We start from the raw sequence: 21,038 nt of genomic DNA, 5'->3' as shown, positions 1-21,038 counted from the left end.
TTGTTGAAGAGGCTTTCTTTGTTCCATTTAGGATTTTTTGCTCCTTTATCAAAAATTAGATGATTGTATGTCTGGGGAACATTCTCTGAGTATTCAAGCTTATTCCACTGATCTGAGGGCCTGTCTTTATTCCAATACCATGCTGTTTTGATAACTATTGCTTTGTAGTAAAGTTTAAAGTTGGGGAAAGTAATTCCTCCCATATTCTTTTTCCCAATGATTGCTTTAGCTATTCGAGGGTGTTTATTGTTCCAAATAAATTTCAAAAGTACCTGGTCCACTTCTTTGAAGAATGTCATGGGTATCTTTAGGGGGATCGCATTAAATCTGTACAGTGCTTTGGGGAGTATTGCCATTTTAATGATGTTAATCCTGCCAATCCATGAGCAGGGTATATGCTTCCATTTCCGCGTGTCCTCTCTTATTTCTTGGAGCAGAGTTTTATAGTTTTCCTTGTATAGGTCCTTCACATTTTTAGTCAAGTTGATTCCAAGATATTTGAGTTTGTGTGACACTATAGTGAATGGAGTTGTTTTCTTAATGTCCATTTCTTCCTTATTAGTATTGGTGTATAGAAAGGCCATTGATTTTTGTGTGTTAATTTTGTAGCCTGCCACCTTGCTATATGAGTCTATTGTTTCTAGAAGCTTTTTGATAGAGTCTTTGGGGTTTTCTAAGTAGAGTATCATGTCGCCTAGAATACTGCACCCAGCAAAACTCACTTTCAGGTTTGAGGGAGAAACATCTTAAGAAACTTATTTTCTGTCTGATATCAAGGTCTTTAATACATTTGGATTTGACCTTCATACATTGTGTTGTCTGTCGATCTGAGCTTGCATTTTTGCAAGTGGCTAACTAGTTGTGCCAACACCACTTGTTGAAGAGGCTTTCTTTGCTCCATTTAGGATTTCTTGCTCCTTTATCAAAAATTAGGTGATTGTATGTCTGGAAAACATTCTCTGAATATTCAAGCCTATTCCACTGATCTGAGGATCTGTCTTTATTCCAATACCATGCTGTTTTGATAACTATTGCTTTGTAATACAGTTTAAAATTGGGGAAAGTAATGCCTCCCATATTTCTTTTCCCAAGGATTGCTTTAGCTATTCATGGGTGTTTATTGTTCTAAATGAATTTCAGAAGTGTTTGATCCACTTCTTTGAAGAATGTCATGGGTATCTTCATAGGGATTGCATTAAATCTGTCCAATGCTTTGGGGAGTATTGCCATTTTAATTATGTTAATCCTGCCAATCCATGAACAGGGTATGTGTTTTTATTTTCACATGTTCTCTCTTATTTATTGAAGCAGGGTTTTATAGTTTTCTTTGTATAGGTCCTTCACATTTTTAGTCAAGTTGACTCCAAGTTATTTGAGTTTGTATGGCACTAATGTGAATGGAGTTGTTTTCTTAATGTCCATTTCTTCTCTATCATTATTGGTGTATAAAATGGCCTTTAATTTTTGTGTGTTAATTTTGTAGCCTGCCACCTTGCTATATGAGTCTATTGTTTCTAGAAGCTTTTTGGTAGAGTCTTTAGGGTTTTTTAAGTAGAGTATCATGTCATCTGCAAACACTGAGAGCTTGACATCTTCCTTTCCTATCTGGATTCCCTTGATATCTTTTTCTTGCCTAATTGCTATAGCAAGGACTTCCAGTACTATATTGAATAGGAGTGGTGAAACCATATGGTATATAGAACAACAAGTAGGTAAAACTCTCCATGATATTGAGACTAAAGGTATCCTCAAGGAGGAAACAACACTCTCCAAACAAGTGGAAGCACAGATAAACAGATGGGAATATATTAAACTGAGAAACTTCTGCACCTCAAAGGAAATAATGCCTAGGATACAAGAGCCACCCACTGAGTGGGAGAAATTATTCACCCAATACCCATCAGATAAGGGGCTAATATCCAAAATATACAAGGTACTGACAGAACTTTACAAGAAATAAACATCTAATACCATCAAAAATGGGGAGAAGACATGAACAGACACTTTGTCAAAGAAGAAAATACAAATGGCCAAAAGACACATGATAAAATGCTCCACATCACTAATCATCAGGGAGATGCAAATCAAAACAACAATGAGGTATCATTTCACACCACAGAGACTGGCACATATCACAAAGAAAAAGAACAATCGGTGCTGGATGGGATGTGGAGAGAAATGAACTCTTATTTACTGCTGGTGGGAATGTTGTCTAGTCCAGCCTTTATGGAAAACAATATGGAGATTCCTCAAAAGCTGTAAATTGAACTTCCATATGATTCTGCTATACCACTCCTAAGGATTTACCCTAGGAACACAAAAAAGGCTGGAGAAATAACATGGAGGTAGGGCATTTGCCTTGCATGCAGAAGGACAGTGGTTCAAATTCCAGCATCTCATATGACCCCCTGAGCCTGCCAGGAGTGATACCTGAGCATAGAGTCAGAAGTAACCCCTGAGTGCTGCAGGTTGTGACCCAAAGACAAACAAACAAAAAACCCCAGCAACAACAACAATTCAAAAATCCCTTCCTCACACTAATATTCATTGCAGCGCTATTTACAATAGCCAGACTCTGGAAACAACCAAGATGCCCTTCAACAGATGAATAGCTAAAGAAACTATGGTATATATATACACAATGGAATATTATGCAGTCATCAGGAGATATAAAGTCATGAAATTTTCCTATACATGGTTGTACATGGAATCTATTATGCTGAGTGAAATAAGTCAGAGGGAGAGAGAAATGCAGAATAGTGTTACTCATCTATGGGTTAAAACCCATAATAAAAATAAAAAAAATAAAAATAAAAATAAAAGACATTTTTGTAATCATTCTCAGAGACAATAGAGATGAGGGCTGGAAGGTCCAGCTCATGATATGAAGCTCACCACACAGAGTGGTGAGTGCAGTTAGAAAAATGACTACACTGGCAACTAACATAACAATGTGAATAAACGAGGGAAGTAGAAAGCTTGTCTCAAAAACAGGCGGCGGGGGGGGGGGGGTGGTGGTAAGTAGGTGGAAGATTTGGGGCATTGGTGATAGGAAGGTTGCACTGGTGAAGGGGGGGGTGTTCTTTATATGACTGAAACCCAACTACAATCATGTTTATAATAAAATTGTATAAATAAAAGAAAAAAGAAAACTAAAAAAAGTAATAGAAACTTATTTCCGCTTTAAATTGCAAAAATGGAACATAAGACAATGAAGATCATCTATTATCACTTAAAAAGTGTTTGTTGAGAGGACTAACAAAATTGCCATGCTGAGAAAATGCTTGGAAAGACAGTCTCACTGGCCTTCATGTTGCCCTGAATGAGAATAGAAAACAGGTCTTAGAACTAGTCTGTGCCCAAGCAAGCCTGCTTCTCAGTGGCTCCTTGAAAGACCTGCTTTTCCTCGGCTCCTACCGACCTCTGGGTTTTCTCCACCTCCCTGATGAGCTTGACTGCTCAAGCAGAGTGGATTAGATGTGTCAGCCATGCTGACACCGACAAACTGGCCATTAGAACACAAATAATTCTGCCTTGAACTTATGTTCCTGACATTTTTTTGTGCTTGACAGATTTCCTGGGCAGGTCGTCTTCTCCTGAGTCAGGTTTTGTTCACCTTGTCTCCGCACACTCCTTGTTCGCTTTCCCAAGAAAAGAGCAATGCTGGCAGTTCAGCAGCTGTGTCTCCTGATGGTTCTTCTCCATCAGAGGAGTCAGAAACACCCTCTCCCAGGTGTGTGTGATATTGTTCTCCAAGCAGTAGGATCCGGAGTGGGCACTGCTCCACTTCTGTGAGGTTTCTTGAACTTAAATAAAATGCCAGAGTGAGCACACAATATTTTCAAAGGCTGGATGACTTGGTTCTAGCTGGTGCTTCCTTCAGGCATTTAAAAGTGCTTGCTTTCTTGTTTGGTCATATGAACTAGGCTATGTACTGAGGAGCATATGGTTCTCTTCTTTGCCCAGTTTTGCAGAGCTCATCTTGCTAACTGCCAACAAAGGGAGAGATCAAACCAATGAAGCTGGGCTTTTCCAACTGAAATATGCTTGCATATTATTTGGAGATATATCTGTTAAGATGCATACTGTCATTCTGGAATGATTTCGCATTTCTAAGAAGATTTCATCCTGCTGCAGAGGTCTCTGCACCACTATTTGAGGAGCAAGATGCTAGAATGGTGATTTGTAAGCTTGCTTGTACATTATAGAAAACTGGGAAGCTTATACAACTATTACCATGTACACAAAACCCGATGGAGATGGTGATGATGAGATTGAGGCCAGGCCTAGACATTGAAACTCTTAAGTCTATTGGTAATTCTAGGGGGCTGTGGGGAGCCCTGTACTCTAGACTCTAGAGTCTAGAGGAACTGATAAAAGTAATAGCTGACACATAAGAGACCATCAGCAACCCCATGAGCTGAGAAGCTGAGATGAGTGAAAGTTCAGAACATTTTTTAAATATCTTTATTTAAACACTTTGATTACAAATATGATTGTAGTTGGGTTTCAGTCATGTAAAGAATAACCCCATTCACCAGTGCAACATTCCCTTCACCAATGTCCCAAATCTCCCTCCTCTCTACCCCAATCCCTGCCTGTACTCGAGAAAGGCTTTCTACTTCCCTCATTCATTCACATTGTTATGATAGTTGTCAGTGTAGTTATTTCTCTAACTGTACTCATCACTTTTTGTGTACAGTACAGAACATTTTTTTTTGGTTTTTGGGTCACACCTGGCAGTATTCAGGGGTTACTCCTGGCTTTACGCTCAGAAATTGCCCTTGGCAGGCACGGGGGACCATATGGGATGCTGGGATTAGAACCACCATCCTTCTGCATGCAAGACAAACACTCTATCTCTATTCTATCTATCCGGCCCAGTACAGAACATTTTTAAGTGACTTGTAGGCACTTCCTGTGCAATCAAGGCACCCAAATGCTATAAAATCCTCTGCCTCAGCTATCTGAGCATCCAAGTGACTTGGGAATTTGTTATAAATTTGAAATCCAAGTTTGATCGAACACCAAACCAAATGTCAATGACAACAGAATTGATACCACAATCTACAACAAGCAGTACAAATGAGGACTCGTTACATTAGCATTCTGGGGGTAATGGAGGGAGACATGGGATGCATGCCAGGAACAGGGGTGGAGGGAGGACAGCACTACTGGTGGGAATGCCCCTTATTCATTGTCAGTATGTACCTTAAATATTACTTTGTGATTCATTTTGGCCACAATAAAAATTAAAAAAGGAAATGGAAACCAGGGGCTGGAATGATAGCACAGTAGGGAGGGCATTTGTCTTGCACACAGCTGACCTGGGTTTGATCTGTGGCATCCCATATGGTTTTTCCAGCACTGTCAGGAGTGATTTTTGAGTACGAAGCCAGCAGTAGCCCCTGAGTGCAACCAGGTGTGACCCCCAAATAACAAAAACAAAACAAAGCAAACAAATTTTGAATCCAAACCCTTATCTTAGACTAACTGAGAAATTGCACCCTAAAACTGTGCATATAAACATTTATTTGGCTTTGGGGTCATATCCAACAGTTTTGGGGGACTGCTTTGTGCTCAGTGTTGTTTCCAGTATTTCTGGGGGGTAGGTATAGTGCTTGGAACAAACCCAAGTCACCCACATGCAAAACCTGTGCTCAGTATGTTGAGCTATATTTCTGACCTTGTTTATTTATTTTGGAGAACCCCTAAGCAGTGCTCAGAGTGCATAGGGTTAACTTGGTGATTCTTGAACCACTGAGATGGCATGAACATTACATGAAGATTGTTTTAGATTCTTTCACAGATAATGAGGTGCTATTGAGGATCTAAAGTGCTGAAGGTCACCAGGTTCACACTGGGTGGGTAGGTGGGGCAGGGGGCTTTGAAAACATCTTAAAGTGCCTGGGGATAAGGTATGTGGTGCCAGAGATTTAAACCAGGTTGTGTGCATGCAGCAAAATTCAATACTATTTGTTTAAACTAACTTGTATATTTTATTTTATTTTTTGGTTTTTGGGTCACGCCCGGCTGCTGCGCTCAAGAGTTACTCTTGGCTTTGCACTCAGAAGTACCCTTGGCAGACTTGGGAGACCATTGGGGATGCCGCGATTTGAACCAGGGTTTGTCCTTTGTTGGCCATGTGCAAGGTAAACTCCTTACCACTGTGCTATCACTCTGGCCCCATGTATATTTTATTTTTAAAAATTACTTTATTTAAGCCCTGTGGTTACAAGGTTGTTTACATAATAGTTGGCTTTTATTTCAGTTATAAAGTTGTTCATGATCGAATTTTAATCATACAATATACACTACCCCTCACCAGTTATTTTCTCCCATCAATGTCTTCAGTTTCTCTTCTGCCCCCTCCACTAGCTACAGGGGCAAATATTTTATCTCTATAATATACACCTACATATATATATCTCAATATATTTGTGTCTCTTGCTACATATATATATGTCTCTGTACATAATATGTATATAATATTATATAGAGAGAACTTCCTTTTTTTCCCCCTTTAGACACTGTGGTTTGTCACATCGTTACTGAAGGGGTATTATGTATATCACTTTATCTCTATTTAGCACCCAGTTCTTGTCCAAAATTATCATTTACAATCTGTCATTGTCAGAGTGGTCCTCTCTCTTCCCTAACGGCACTTTCCAACTATTTGTGGTAAGCTGCCTACCATGGACTGGTCCTCCTGGCCTTCATATCTATTGTCTCTACATATTATTACCATACTATCTCTTTTTATATCCCACAAGTAAATGCGATTATTCTATTTATATCCCTCTTCTGAATCATTTTACTTAGCATAATACTCTCCATATTCATCCACAGTCCATGTATTTTAAAGCAAGTTCTTCAGATATTTGGAAATACTAGCCCAGCAAAAGTTGAGGAGACTCACTTGACTAAATAACTAGCCCATGGAGCCATTCTGAGACTCACTTATTTGCTTGTCCCAGTCACCCACTATTGTACTATACACTGTATGTATTGTTTGAAATAGAGTCAGCTCTATTTTTTCCTAAAAATTTCCTATATGTTACTTCTTTTTCTCTTTTTTTGTAAATATTAGTGCTGGCTAGAGTACATAAGACTGACATGATTTTAGGGCTTTGGGACCTACCCAGTCATTATGGCTCCTTGAACTATAAGTGTAGCTTTACCTGTATTAGCTCTTTTGAAAAGTATTTTCTGCAATCTCAGGGACAAATCTGTACTCAGAGGGCTCTCTGGATATCATATTTGTATGTGCTAAGAGATGTTTTTCCTGCCTTTGAGTGACCATCTTTACCTTTCATGACTAAAAATTGATCAGATTCAGTATTTAGAGCAGGGGCCTCAAACTCAATTTACCTGGGAGCTGCAGAAGGCAAAGTCGGGGTGAGGGCAGGGTCGCATAAGGGATTTCACAAAAAAAAGTCCTCAAATGTCATTATTAACAGTTTTAATTATTTCTTCTGAACATGAATAGAACATTGAATGAAGATCATGAACAGTTCTGAACATGGCATCTTTTGCCTATTCATTGCTGCCAGAGACTTGACAGCACTTCTTCTCACAAATCTGAACCACATTTGGCTTTAGCGAGGAAGCAGTTGAGACCCTTAGTATGGCTTGAAGATGATCATCATTAAGTCTGGACCTGTACTTTGACTTATTGAAGGTCAATGTGGAGAATAACTTTTCACACAAATATGTGCTCCCAAAAAGGCACATGGTGCACTTGAACATTCAGGAAAGCTCAGGGAAGCTGGCGGGCAATTTTCTCAAAAATTGCCCATGCGTGTCTGCTTTTCCACTAATCTCCCTGAACTTGGCTTTGAGATCAGAGTTGCATTACAGGTCAATGAGCTCCATTTGAAGCGCAGAAGGGGCCTCTTGCACATCAAAGGAAAAGGGGTCCACAAAAATTTGGAAAGTGGCTCTGTGCTTTTTGAAGTCTGCAAATCTGTGATCAAATTCCTTCTCTAGCTTAAAAATAGCATCAACATATTTCTCACCTCTGAATGATATGCCTGCATCCACAAGTTCCTTGCATGCTAGGTAATGGCAAAGGTTTGTCTGAGAGAGCTAGGATTTCCATAACACAAGTTTTATGGAGAATGCTCTCACGTTCACTGATAAGCTGCCCCGGACCTTGTAACATCTTGTTTAGTACATTCAGCTTATGTGTGATGTCAACAAGAAAAGCTAAGTCCATGAGCCATTTGTGATCATTCAACTCAGAAACAGAATTTTCATCCTTCTCCATCAAGGCTTTCACTTCTTCTCTCAACTCAAAAAATCTTTTCAGGACATTTCCCCTGCTGAGCCAACATACCTCGGTGAAATAGAGCACATCTCCATATTCTGACTCCATTTCTTCTAAAAAAGCACGGAACCTCCTGTGCTTTAAGCCCCTGGATCTGATTTGGTTGATGCATTTCACAACAACAGACATCACATTGTCACACGGCAGCATTTACTGCAAAGGGCCAGTTGATGGATCATGCAATGAAGAGCAATGGTCTTCTCTACACCCTCCTCTTCAAGTTTTTTTTGAATAAGTGCCACCAGTCCATTTTTCCTCCCTGTCATCGATGGTGCTCCATTGGTTATTATTCCAACAAACCTCTTCCATGGCAAACCTGCATTTCAATGGCATCACACAGATGCCGAAATATCTCATTAGCGACGGTCTGGCCATGCATTGGAATTATTGTGAGCAGCTTCTCTGTCAATTCAAAATTGCAATCAACACCACGGACATCAATTGTGGGCTGCGCAGTGTCTGTTATATCTGTGCCCTCATCAAGAACGACTGAGTATGCATCAAAACATTTGGCTTTCTCACACAGTTGATAATAAATGTCACTTGACACGTCAGAAATGTGCTCTGCCACAGTGTTGGCAGAAAGGCTGATTTTGCTAAACTGGCTTTTCTTTTCCGGACAGATAATACATGCAGCCTGTAACATGCATTTTTTTTTTTAACAAACTCTCTTGTGAATGGTTTCCCTGCCTTAGCAATCATCTCACTAACCACGTAACTAGCTTCAACTGATGCAACATTCTCTTTGGTTGCTTTCTTGAAGAAATCTTGTTGCCTCTTTAGACATGATTTAAGACTGGTAACCCGCTTAGCTCTCTCATTTCCTTGATATTTTGCACATTCCTCAGCATGTTTAGTTGAATAATGGCGTTTCAAGTTGTATTCCTTGTGCACTGCAACTTTCTCTGAGCAAATAAAACATGTGGGAATGCCCCTGTGCTCAACAAAGAAATACTGCGTCTTCCACTTTTCCTGAAATTGTCTGTGCTGGTCATCAATCTTTCTCTTCACTGCAGGCTTTGATGAAGTCATAATGAAGGTATGACAAAATCCAATTCTGTAATAAACTTCTCTCCCTTAGGCTTCTGATAATGCAAGGGACAGCGGGCAGGAGCAGCGGAAATGACGTCTGCGCTAGTCACAAAGTATTCGCGATTATTTGCTTACCGAATATTTGCATTAAAAATTGCATTAGTAAGAAAAATATCGCAAAAAATCGCATTAAACATTTGCATACCCCGAATGGAACTGCTCGGGGTATGCGAATGTTTAATGTGATTTTTTTTCTTACTAATGAGATTTTTATTGCAATTATTTGGTAAGTGAATAATCACAAATCCTCTGATATTTGAAGGCCGGCCGCGGGTCACGAAGGGTGGAAAATGGCCCGCAGGCTGCAAGTTAGAGACCCCTGATTTAGAGAGATTTTTCTATCTCCCTTTTGTTTCTTTGCCCTTTGGCCTCTGAGAAAGGCTTCTGTATATATAATGCTTATGTCTAAGAAGATGAAATTCTTAAATTGGAAATGCCCTGTCCTCACAAGGGTCTAGTTCAAGGAAAACTATCCTTGTAACATTCATGATTTACTTTGACCTTTCTAGTTGAGTATATTCACCTGGTATGTCTTTTTTCAAGACAATGCCTTGTTTCCTATAAAATTTTCTCCATCCTTCAGCATTACACCAAATTCTTCTTCCTCTATGACACTTGTCAAAGTGAAGAATGAGTAGTATTGGAAATTTAAGACGTATCATTGAATTTGTAGCTAAGAAATCTTGGGATTTTGTTTATTTGTTTGTTTTTCTCCTAAGAATAAAGCACCAATACATTGAAAATAACATCATTACAGATATGTATAAAGAATTTTAGAATAAAAACTAAGTAATGGGAACCAGTTCTAAGGTGAGTAAATAAATACAAGTGAGAGATAAGGAAATGTAGATAAGGGAATAAAAGTGAATGAAATAAATGATACCTCATGAGATAAAAAGTATCTCATAAAGAGAAAAGTAACTATTTAGGTAGATATATTAAGTAGTTGATTTTCAACTTCCTAAGTCATGACTGAGAAAGTGCTTTCATAATCTAGAAAGTATCATGAAAAATCAGAATATTGTTTTTAGTAGTACTTTATGACTTCATTGCTCATTACTTAAATTTTGGGGATCTAATGATAGTCAAAGGCAAGGGAAAACAGAAGTCATGATCCTAACATTTATTTGATTCACATTTCATCAAAATAAATTATACAGTATCATATCTATTTGAAAAGCAATTCAAATTTCAAGTCTGAAAATTCAGCTTTAAAATGGCATAAAAATGGAAATTTCTCAAGTGAGTCATTCAATAGGACACACTGTTCCTTTTGGCTGTTCTATTCAAGTTATTCTCAATCTCAAAAGTTTAAAAATACATGCTTGAGTCCCAGTGGAGTCGTCATCCATGGTTGGGTACAACAATTTATGGTTTAGATTCAGGGAACAACTTGACTCACCTCTTTCTCCATTGGGTTTTTAATAAAACATACCTTCATATCACTCTTTCAAATTGATGGCATTCTACTTCCAATGGAGATGAGTACAACAAACTACTATGAAAATCTAATAGGCTTCTCTCTGAAGCTAGCACAATAAATGTTTTAAGGGAAGAAAATTATATCTTAATACTTTCAGAATCCTTCAAAGAGCCCAATCCAATAGATAGCTCAGAGTAAATAATTAATAAATATTTGTTAAATCATAAGTAATTTCTGTTTCTTAAAAGTTTTTGTCTGCAAGTAAAGACACCAAAACATTCTGATGAAAACATTCACAGCTTGCTTATTAGAGATTTAGTACCAGTTGTGGCATTTGACTGGAATTGTCAGAAATCGAACTCAGAATGATCTGAACTCTAAAATGTATTCCTGTTAGTAATGGAAACGCCAGAAACATGTTGAGAAACTTTAATTTTCATCATTTAGCTTTGCTGGCTTCTGTCCTGACTTTGTTCTTCTGCAAAAAGTCATTTCTTATGGAAAGTGGCTACAACAATTCTAGATCTGTATTTTCTCAACTTCCCCGATTCAATGTTAATATGTACCTAAAATATTACTGTGAAAGATATGTAAGCCACTATGATTAAAATAAAAATTATATTAATAAAAATATTTAGCCTAGTTTGAAACTTGACAATTTGGAGATTTTTTTTTTTTTTTGGGTTACACCCGGCGGTGCTCAGGGGTTACTCCTGGCTGTCTGCTCAGAAATAGCTCCTGGCAGGCACAGGGGACCATATGGGACACCGGGATACGAACCAACCACCTTTGGTCCTGGATGGGCTGCTTGCAAGGCAAACGCTGCTGTGCTATCTCTCCAGGCCCTGGAGATTTTTTAATCCCCCAAATTAATTCACTTATATTTTAAATCTATTCATGAAAAAAAAACATGACATGAACATATACTTTTACAGGCTATTGGAACCATAACACTTCATGGAAAATGGAATCTGTTAATATTTAATCAAGTTTAATGACAATTTCTCCAAAGGTTAAAATGCATGCCCTAATCTCAATTCTATTATACCCATATTTAAATGATAAAACTTTTCTTTAATTGAAAGTAAGTAATTTCTTCCTAAAATCCTTTTGCAAATGCAAACATTCCTAAGGCATATTTTCCATGGTAATCATTCCATAGAGCATGCTCCCTGGTGTTTTTGTAACATTCAAGCTATGTGTTTATCCATACATGGAAGGGGTCTTTGAAGTTCAGGGAGATTATTATGTCCCCAAAATACTGTGCAATGGGAAAAGGAGACAAAATTTCAAAAGGAAGTGGCTATCATCATTGGCACCCAGATATAACTTTAGTTTGCTCCTTACTTAGTCAATACCTTTGTCTGGGACTCTTAGAAGCAGAGCCAGAGATAAGATTCCTCTGCAAGTTATTTTTTTTCCCTCTAATTTTTATTTAGGCAGCATGATTTACAATACTGTTAATAGTAGAGTTTCAAGCATACATTATTTCACTCCCACCACCAGAGTGTCCTTTCTCTCTACTTATGCCTCAAGATTCCCTTCCATTGTACTTTCTATTTGTAACCACACACCCCCATTTCTTCATCTATCCTCTTCCTATTCTCAATTTCTCTCACTCTCAAGGTCTATGATTATTGGTTAGTTAATTCCCTTAGCATGTTTCTTGATATTCTCTATATGAGAATGATCTTTCTGTATATGTTTTCCTGTATATATGAATTCACTCAGCATGATAACACTAGGTTGATCTATATTTCAGAAAATTGATTAATTGCATTTTCTTATATTACACTTGTGTAATGTTCTATTTATCTGAACATCTGCTTTTGGGCATTTAGGTTGTTTCTGTAGCTGGGCTATCCTATTTTTTGTAGCCCCTAGTGTGTCATTTTATTCTAGTAATTGTTTCTTTTGCAGCACAGAAGCTTGTAGATTTTTTGTAGTTCCATTTATTTTGCTTCTTTGGCCACTGGCATTGAGCCATTGAAGATGCCCTAAAACTTGATATCATATAGAGTTCTGCCCATTTTTTCTTCTATGTAATTTATAGATTTAGGTCTAATATCAAGATCTTTGATCAACTTTGAATGACCTTTCATATATGACTCGAAGTGGATAACCTGTTTCTTTTTTTTTTAAGTCAAAATCAAGCAGTAATATTTATTTATTTTTTAATTTTATAACCAACTTTATTTATTGAATGGTACACTATCATTTTGGTCTTTCATCGATATTTTTGTTTTTTTTATTAATAATATATTTTTATTTTAAACATAGTGGCTTACATATCATTGACAATAATATTTTAGGTACATATTAACATAAAATCAGGGGAATTCCCATCACCGAATTGTCTTCCCTCCACCCCCGTTCCCGTCCTGTCTCCCATAACCTCCTCCCTCACCCCTGGGGTTGCTAGTATGAGTGGTCCTCTCTGTGCCCAACTTACTACTTAGTGATCCTACACCTGTTTGGTCTTGGTACTTCCCTTGTTTCGCCCTCTAATTGGGAAGCTGGACTAGATAGTTTAAGTTATGTGGTTTTGTTTGAAGAAAGGAAAAGTAATAAACTGGGGTAAAAATCAAAAATGTTGAAAATGGGCGGAGTCCTTCTAGAGGCTCTCATCCTCAGTTTAAGAGACGAAGGGGAAAAGAAGGTGAAACACCACAACAGTACAAAAAAGAAGTGTTAAATAAAACATCCAGTGAGCACTCCAACAATAAAGATAAGCACCACATAAAAGTCATGGTCTTGAGATGAAAAACATGGCAGAGTGCATAAAAGAAGAAGAGAAAAAAATAAAAATAAATAAATAAGAATGGAGACAACAGCTTCAATATACACACCAAAACAAAGAAATCGACAAAAACTAGATAAATATAAAAAATTATAATAAAATAAAAAAGTTTTGTGCTTTTTGCCTTTTTTCTTTCCCTTCTGCACAGGCACAGTAAAATTTGGGGTAATTTGAAAAGGAATTCCCTTGGCCTAAGAGATACAGGGCTTCTCTACTCTTGAAGTATATTGTCATGGGATTAACTATAGCTCCTTTCAGGTTCATTTACTCTCCCCTTGGTGCTTTTGTGGTGTACGGAAGACTTTTGCTCCTTCCTGGATGATAAAGTCAGACCTCTGTATTTAGAGATCTTGATATTTGCACAGGTCAAGGAGTGGAACTTATGATGAAGTCTATCTGTGTGGTTCTAGAAGTTCTATTCCCTCAGTGTCATTTTAATCCATCTTCTGTGGTTGGTGATCTTGGTCTTTGCATTGATCTTAGGATGGAGCCTGGGGTATCCTCTTTCATTATGTTATTAGAAGACCTATTCAGTTGCTATTATCTCAGTCAGACCTCTGGAATTAGAGATCATGATTGTTGTGCAGGTTGTAGATCAAACCCTAGACTAGGGCTTTTTATTTATTTATTTATTTATTTATTTATTTATTTATTTATTTATTTATTTATTTATTTATTTATTATTATTATTGGTCCCAGGATACATACTGCCCAGTCCTGGTCCTATCAGTCAGTCTTCTGTAGATACATACCAGGATACATACTGCCCAGTCCTGGTCCTATCAGTCAGTCTTCTGTAGATCACGATCTTGGCTTTTGCACAGACTTAAGGGTGACAAGTCTTCTGATTTTGTCTTATTGTTAGCTGGTGAGGTAGGAAACCTACTCTTAGGTCAAGTTGTTCTCAATTTCCTCGGATAACCTGTTTCTTAAACATACTTTGTTGAAGAAGCTTTCCTTGCTCCTCTTATATGCCTAGATCCTTTGTCTAAGATTAATTCTTTTTAAAATGTATTATTTTTGCTTGTTTACATGTAAGTATTAATGAAAGTAGTTATTTATCTGAGATTTTATCTCTAGGCACTCAATTCTATTTCATTGGTCTCAATTATAGGACCACACAATCTTGATTATTATGTACAAGTGATTTTTTTGGGCAAGTAGCACTCCAAAGTTATTTCAATGGAGGCATGGTGTTACACTTCAATAGACCACATTATTTAATAATTGACTGAAGACTTCTCCCCTTTCCTTCAAGGGAAATCTGTGCCTGGGAAAAGTTCCAAGACTTTTCTGGGGAAAGTGATTATGGTTAATTAGTATCTTTTAAAATTTTATTTCACTTCATTTTAATTTATTTTATTTAAAATTTTCTTTACAATATTATGGGATAAGTATTGCTAGTTCTAACTACCAAAATTCCAGTACCATCCCACCACCAAAATTAATCCTTTCATCATTTTTATTGCTCCCTCTGCTAAACACTGGTTTTCACTACATCTAGTTTTGTTGTTTGATTTAGTAGTTTATATTTCACATATAAAAATTATCCAAAATATATTTAATTTCTCTATTTTACTCAGCATAATCACCTCAATGTCAATTCCTTTTTATCTAAAAGGGCACAATTTTAATCTTTTTTAGGTTTTTGGGCCACACCTGGTGATGCTCCTGGCTTTGTTCTCAGAAATTGCTCCTGGCTTGGGGGACCATATGGGATGCTGGGGATCAAACCTAGGTATGTCCTGGGTCAGCTGCATGAGAGGCAAACACCTTACCACTGTACTTTTGCTCTGGCCTCTAGAATAATATTCTATTGAGGATATATAACATAACTTCCTAAACTAGTCACCTGTTGACATACATTTTGATTTTGAAATTTGGGGTTCTTGAAAATAGTACTGCCATGAACATAGGGGTATAAAACTCTTTTTGAGTAGCGTTTTTATATTCTTCAGATAAATGCCAATGAATATACTGCTGGATAATATGGGATTTTCATTTATTTGAAGCAATCTCCATACTGTTTTCCAGAGCAGCTGCACCAATTTTCATTCCATCATGAGTATTTTAGAGTTTTGTTTTTTTTTAAACTTCATATCCTTTCAAACATTTGGATGATATGGTCATTGGCAGTCAAGACTCACACTTGGGGGCTTTTGGAGGTTGAAAGCTCAGCTTGTAATGTGAATCTGGGTAAGTCTCCAGCTATTTTTGCAGTCAGATGGTAAATTGAAATATATGGATTCTGAGTTCAGTCTGAAAGGCAGCTCATTTGGTTGCAATCACAATGACAGTGAACAGAATTTGAACACAAATATTTTTTAAATTCTCCCACTATAGGAAATTGAAGGCCTGTCTGATCTCTGTGGTATGTAATTTTCAGTGTTACATATAAACTTGTATGTGACTAGGAACAAATGGATCTGGAATAATGCAGCAAAAGTACTTACTCCTTGGAATTTTAATAAGAAATCCCCAATATTTTCATAGTAGCTATCTTTTAGAAGAGGATTAAGTTGATATAATTTTTTTCTGAGTTTCAGGATTAAAGGAAAAAGTAGTGGTTATAATGGAGATTTAGGTGGGTTTTTTTTTTTTGCTTTTTTATTCTTTTAAATTTTTATTTTGATCATATTGGCTTACATATCTTTCACAGTAGTATTTTAGGTACAAATTAACATTGAATCAGGGGAATACCCATCACCAAGTTTGTCCTCCCCCCATCCGAGATTTAGGTTTTACTTGAGTTTTCTAGTAACATAGTAGAGATATTAAGTTAACTGCAAGGAGGAAAGTTGGCTCAGAGTTGTCATCAAAGACTAGATCTAGATGATTAATAGGAGTGAATCATTGTATAGAAGAGTAACTCATAGGAAAAACTAATGAAAAAACATATATAAAGAAAATAAAACTGGGTCACTAAATAGCCAGGAAGTAGAAACAAAAAATTTTTATGACAAAAAATGACAAATTGATCCATTATAGACTTAGTGGCTATGGATGGATTCTTACTCTTCTCAGGTTCTGTTTTACTGTGTCAATGTTGAACATTCAGACATATCTTCTAGTGAGTTAAGCAGCTTTTAAAACAACATTCATTAATGACAGGAAATATATGATTATTACCACGAGACCCACATACAGAATATAATTTAATGCAATATATTTTAGATGCCAATGTTGACAACTTATTTATGTAACTGAAAGTAGGCAATATATTATATTGTATTATAGGTAATTTTAATTTCTTTATTTACATAGGTTAAATCATAGAGCAATAAATCATCACAAATTGGCTTTATTGTTTTAGTTTCTGATAATTTCATTTGCCTTTACTTTAAAGTTCGTTGGAACAAGAAATATGAAGTAAATTTGTTATGTGCCTAAGTAGGGAGAAGATTGGTGGAAGATGGGAGAGCAACTGGGGCCATTGGCAGAGGGAAAGTCACACTGGTGGTAGGATTGGTGTTGGAACATTGTATTTCTGAAACAATTGTATTATGAGCCACTTTGTAAATTATTAAATTTTAATAAAAATAAAAAATAAAATAAAATTTGGAATCAAGTAGTGGCATATGTAATAGAGAATTGTGAAAGAATAATGGGAAGTAAGAATTTTTTCTTCAGTTTTGGTGCTGGGGACCAAGAAGGTAGAAAGCCAACATGATATAACACCTCTCACTTGTAATCACTTTGAAGAAGGTGAGAATTTTTCTGGTCTTTACAAATTAGAAAAAAAGTTTAAGTGACATAAAAAAGGCTAATATATTTTGTTCAGAAGTGATTATACCAATGAATGCTGAGTTTTTGATATTAAGTGGCAGGAAAACTTTTGGACCATCAAAGAGGCATCATTCTTGTTCTTATTTATTTTTGTTTGCTTTTTATTTTGTTTTACAAAGAATGAATATTCAGAAGATAAGTTTACATTTATAGAGTCCAAACATTCCTACCCTCCTGAACTTACAAATCAATTGCCTCATGGTAAAGTGTTTCATGGATCACAGAGACTCATTAGGACTGAAATTAAGCATGTGATCATCTGGCCAAAAGAAATTAAGAGATGGATTTAAAAATTAAAGTTCTCTAGGTAGTAGCTATTCATACTGAAAAGAACAGTTTTATCATTTATCTTCTCTTAAAAGCCCATGCACAGGATAATAAGGCCTTAAACAGAACACTTTGCTTAGTTAGATTTCATGGCATTTCAAAAAACCAGTTAACAGTAGAACCTAGTGTCGACTCATTTGCAACCTGCCCTTCATAAGGATATATTCCTTGGTTCTTTTTCTAATATAAACTGCTTCTTGTCGCTGTGCAGGCAAGATGGTTCTCTAGGATTCTCCAAATTTCTAACCTGTCGCTAATAAAGCTCATTATCTACTTTTCTCAATTGATTGTCCTCTTGAGCAAAAGTGGAATGAGAGCTTTATGGTTACACTTTTAGAAAAAAAAAAACGTGTTATTGTACTTTGCTGGGGATCTTCCAGCTGTCATTCCTGGGATTTGATTGTACCCTCCTGCTCACCCTTGAGTGGCAAGGAGTGGTGGGACAGCAGACTCAGTGGGAGTTTGTCTTTTTTCTGAATGAGTTTTTTTTTCTTCCAGTTTTTCTTTCCCATGTAAGTTGTTTTCAGCTACAAACCATTCATTCTGCTATTTTTTAATTCAAAATAAAAATAATAAAAAAAACTCTTATGAAAAAAAAATAACTTGTTGCCTCCTTCTGTCCCCCAACACCACTGTGCAGAACAAATGTGAGAAGGGATCCCCAAAGACAAGGCCCCAACAGACTTGGGGGCAGGGATAAACAAAGCGAACTGGAGAGTGATGGAGAACAGTTCTGGGTCCCCTTCCCAGCTCCACTTCAAGAGAAAGAGACTTGCTTGAGCCCATATAAGCTCATACAACTAGTTAGTGTGAAACACATCTAATGTCTCACTAATACTTCTTATTTTTTCCAAAAATTTCTGCTACACTTGGAATCAGAAGATCTTATTCACATTGATCAAGGAAGAAACATTACAGCTAGATGGTGTTTAAAATGTATAAAAACCATTTAATTCCGGAACCACTGCCACAGGGGAAAAGTAGCTTCAGTGTAAAACTAGGTTCAATTTAAACTTCAAAATGAGCAAGAGAGGATAAATAACCTAAAAAATGAGCTTGGACAGAGTAATAGTATATAGAAAAGCTAAGAGAAACATCACAGATAAAAAAGAATTTAGTTCAAACTGAACTGAGAAGATTCTTGCTGAGGGCTGACCAGATTATGATTAAACCAGCCTCTGGGCAGATAGTGAAAGATAGGGAATACTTTTCTTTGGTAGGATATTACTTTTTTATTATAAATTTGAGAAAAATTGAATTTGGAAAATGTGATCAGTCATTCATGTCCTGGACAACCTCATTAGTAATATTTTTTGCCTAATTCACTGATGATATACAAGTGTTGAACTATTCTATAAAGCAACTAGGGATGGGGAATTTAATCTACCAAGAGGACTGTAGCAGAAACAATTGACAGAATTCTTTCTAAACTTGAGCCAAGTTCTAGCTAGTTAAGCAAAGTACTCAAAGAAATCTAATGTTTGGTCACGGAAAGATCTGTCACTTACCCAGGTCATCTTTGAAATGTTCCTTAACCACTTCGGAACTCTGAAAAGTAGGGTCATTCTTTCTCTTTTGTCTGACAGGGATTGGAGATATGCACATACTTTGGAAAAAGTTGTCATAGAAAGACAAAGATACTTGAGGATTGATTTCTACCATCCTACTCTATCTTCCATACTCTTGAAAAAATACTCTTTCTGTCAGATATCCTATTCCAGTGAGTGACTACACTTTAAGAAAGTAGAAGTTATTTTGTGTGATTTGGAATAAAACTGGCTATCATTTTTGTTCAGCTGAGAAAAGTTGTTCATCTTCAGAAAGCCAGGTGTTTATTTAATGATACATCAAAGACTCTTTTTGAAGCACAGGAAGGCTTTTGTATTATAAAGAGAACAAGAAACACATTTTCAGCAATCAGCTTTTAGTTCTTATGCTGGTGAAAAAGATAGTCCAAGGAAACCAGGATACACTATAATATACTAACATGTCTCTATAGTTTTCCTGAGCAGGGACATAAGAAAGATGTAACACTGTGCAACCAACCTTTGATCCCTTAGAAACTGGATTAGCCTTGGGTTATGGTGTTTTTTTTTTTTTTTTTCACTTCTTGAGCTGTGAGTTAGCCAGACTGAAGCACTTCAACCTCAACACTCAATATTCCCTGAGGGAATGACTGGTTCTTGAATATAGTATTAGGTACAACTGAAAGGCAGTATGAAACCGAGGGAAGTGCTTTGGATAGAAAGTAAGATGAATGGACTCACTGAATTTCCTTGTTCTCATTAACTGTTAGAGAACTCAGAACCACATATGTGATTCTGAATTGAAATCATCTGACTACTTTCAAAGAGGACTGGTTTCTAGGGTACATTTCAGACTTCATCAATGTTCCTACCCTTTTTTATGTTTTGGTTTTTTCTCTGCTAATTTATTCAACTTGTTTTTTTATAGTATGTCTTGCTAAACCAAAATAAATCCTCTTTGGAATAATTTGGAATATAGGTCACAACTGTGAGTTTAAGTTGGCTGTTCCTCCTCTGTAAGTTTGATTAGAATTTGAACAAAATTCTGCATGCTGTGAAATGTAATGAGATCACAAGTTTATGATCAAATAGGAAGATTATACAAATATAGTTAAAGGCCTGAAAATTTTACTTTCAAGAGCTGAAAATATGGAGTGGGATAAGAAAAGAACAAGACCAATTCTAGGACAATGATCAAAAAATTCCAGTGATATAAAGGAATTTGGGTTGCTAAGAATCTTAGCCGCTGATTAAAATATTTTTATTTGAGACTGCTCATGGGAAGATTATATGATTCAGCCACTGATTTTTCAGATGAGAAAAGTGAGGCCTGGAGGGAAGTGTGTCTTGCCTAAATTCACAAAACTTGTAGTGATAGTCTCAGAAGCTAATCTAGATATAAGTGTGTGACAGGACAGGATTTTTCCTGTGCTAACTTCCATGTTTAGCCAGGGTATAAAGGGTCACTAAGTCTAATAATATTAAAATTAGGCAATGGTAGGTCTACCTTAACAATAGGAAGATATTTTTCTTCATAGATACACCACCAGTGGGTGTGAACAGCCAGACCAATTGCTCTCTCCAGAACTGATCCTTTGAGTACCAATCAGAAACCAAACTCACAATTTTATTATGAGTAAAGATGTAACTGAATACTACAGGACAGCTTTGAGCTTTCATCAGAGGGAAGCACTGTAGGAGTCAGTGTAAGTTGGAAGACTTTATGGCTATTATAGGGGTGTAAAGGCTCGTGTC

The sequence above is a fragment of the Suncus etruscus genome, chromosome 17 (genome assembly GCF_024139225.1).
Source record: "Suncus etruscus isolate mSunEtr1 chromosome 17, mSunEtr1.pri.cur, whole genome shotgun sequence".
NCBI classification, from domain to species: Eukaryota; Metazoa; Chordata; class Mammalia; order Eulipotyphla; family Soricidae; genus Suncus; species Suncus etruscus.
The sequence above is the reverse complement of the archived record's forward strand: the minus strand, read 5'-3'. Positions refer to the sequence as shown.